The following is a 2,781-nucleotide window of genomic DNA, read 5'->3' as shown; positions in this document are numbered from 1 at the left end:
CTAGATGTACATAGATATATTTCAGATAGGCATTCTTCATATCTTTCAAAGATTATAGAATATGGCATTTTAAATGTTTTAATAGCTTAGGGTTTTTCATGACAATGAGACATGTCTGCTCCTGGAAACACCAATCTACTTCAAGAAGAAGATGGGCATCGAAGAAGATCCTTATAGAGTTTGATAGCCATTTGGGCAAGAAACTGCTCTTGCCTGGACTATTGCATAAACTGGACACAGAGAACCTGCAAAGAGAGGACTACTGAACTTGCCTAAAGGTGAGATGATCTTTTGTGGTTCCTGATACATCAAGGAGTCTGCAAGACATTTTTCAGGACACAGCAGATAGTGAGTGACTGCCTTTGAAATATCCCGATTTGTGGAAATGTCTCTGGATACTATGGGCCTGAAGGCAGAAGATGGATGCCCTAGAGGTACAAAAGAACTTTGGGTGACTGTCCAGGCAGCAAGATGTCTCTGTCACTTCTAGAGTTTTGGAAGTTTCTTACTTGTTTACTTAGGTAATATTGTATCTTCCTGGAGTCTTTGATGGAGTTGAAGGATAGTTATTTATAGTTTTCCTTATTTATGATAAAGATGAAATAGATATAAATACTGTAATTTTTACATGATAACTGTTTTATTATATGTAATTTTGCTATGTTAAAGTTAAAGCCTTCCTTTTTTTGTTTAAACAGAAAAAGGGGAAATGGTGGAGGAAGGTCATTGGTTAATTAATAAAGAAACTGCTTGGCCTCATAGGTTAAAACATAGGTAGGTAGAGTAAACAGAGCAGATTTCTGGGAGGAAGAGGAAGTGAGCTCAGACTCGATAGCTCTGCTCTCTGAGGCAGACGCAATGAACCTCTGACCCAGGATGGAGGTAGGCTAGAATCTTCCTGGTAAGCACACCTTGGGGTGCTACACACATTATTAGAAATGGGCTAGTCCAGGTGCGAGAGTTAGCCAAGAAGCGGCTAGATATAATGGGCCAAGCAGTGTTTAAAAGATTACAATTTGTGTGTTGTTATTTCAGGGCATAAGCTAGCCAGGTGGCCTGGAGCCAGGCTGGGAAGAGGCCTGCAGCTCCCTCAACAGGATGGCCCCCCAATGTGTGGATGACTGTATCCACAGAAAGCCTGAGAAAGCTTGGGAAAGAATAGAGTACAAAATGGCCTCTTGGTGGCAGCAATTTCTTGGTTCTGCTCTGCTTGATAGAGGCAAGCAAGCACTCTCATCTAAGAGAAGCTTTCTGACTCAGCTTTAGCTGCAAAACCCTATAGCTCTTTAAAAGGTCCTAACAAGAAACACTTAAACGGTGTTGACGAAAAGCTGAACACATGCTTTTAGATTTTCAGCCATAGCAGGAAAAAAGCTGGGCCATTTAAAAATGCCTGCTTTCTGGGCCTTCCTACCAGGGCAAACTCTGACTCTTTGAGGCAGTAAGTCAGCTACAGAGAGAGCATTTGAGTGTAGCTTGTTTGCTGGCAAGGACCTTGAAGCACTGTAGACTTGTGGCACTGACCTCGGCTCTGGCCAGTACCTCAGCCACAAGGTTGGAATGGCAGAAAGCTAAGGAATGTGCTGGATCCAGCCACCAAAGCCACGGCTTTAATCCTACCCATATTGCTCAGTAAATTAAAGACTCATGTGGTCAAAAAAGAGACAGTAAAAGAAAGATTCAAAGTCAAAGAAAACATTTAAATGATTTACAGTGTGTTAAAAATATATGCAGGCTAAAAGTTAAAGTTCTTAAAAGTAAAAATAAAAGGAAGAAAGAGAGTAGTTGGGTGTGATAGTACACACCTTTAATCCCAACACTTGGGAGGCAGAGGGAGATTGACCTCTGTGACTTCAAGGTGTGGTAGCACAAGCCTTTAATCCCAATGCCTGGGAGACGGAGACAGAAGGATCTCTGAGAGTTCAAGGACAGCCTGGTTGACAGAGTTATTCCAGGTTAAAGATATACAGAGAACCTGTCTCAAAAAGCAAAAAGTTAAAAGTAAAAATAAACAAAATAGAGGTTAAACCAATGCTGCACAAAGATGGAAAATACACAGAGAATTTTGATACTGTATGATATTATGCTCTGTTTGAATTGCTTGAATGCTGAGGAAAGAGCAACAGCTGCTAAAAGATATTTGTTTATAAATACTGCTGAACTATTCCAAGATAGATATTTTGAAAATACCTTGACTTTAAAATTTGGATCTAAAAACATGATACTTTGGAAAAGAGTTTCTTCTTTTGTTTTCAGAGAGGATGAGACTCTGTGGATTGCTTCTATCCCAATATGGTATGATAGACCATGCCCTCCTGAAAGGTTGCTTCGCTCAACTGCCAACTGAGATGAAACTAGCACACAGGTTATACCATGAAAGATCTAAATAGCAGTGCCCCCATTCAGAAGGAAGCAGTTTGGAGAAAAAAAACTGTGCCTATATTCCCAAATATTGCTTATAAATGTTCTTTTACATTTAAAGGGGGATATGATGATATAGGTATGAATATTTTGCATTGATATGGATTTTGCTTTAGTGATTTAAATTTAAGGTCAATTTTGTTATATATATATTCCTGATATTGATTAAGGTATTTTGATTGTGTAGTTCATTTAAAAATGTAATGTATATAGATTGTTAATGGATAATCATCAATAATAGTCAAATTTGTAGTCATGTAGATTTTCTAGATGTACATAGATATATTTCAGATAGGCATTCTTCATATCTTTCAAAGATTATAGAATATGGCATTTTAAATGTTTTAATAGCTTAGGGTT

The sequence above is a fragment of the Microtus ochrogaster genome, chromosome X (assembly GCF_000317375.1).
Source record: "Microtus ochrogaster isolate Prairie Vole_2 chromosome X, MicOch1.0, whole genome shotgun sequence".
Taxonomy (NCBI): Eukaryota; Metazoa; Chordata; class Mammalia; order Rodentia; family Cricetidae; genus Microtus; species Microtus ochrogaster.
The sequence above is the reverse complement of the archived record's forward strand: the minus strand, read 5'-3'. Positions refer to the sequence as shown.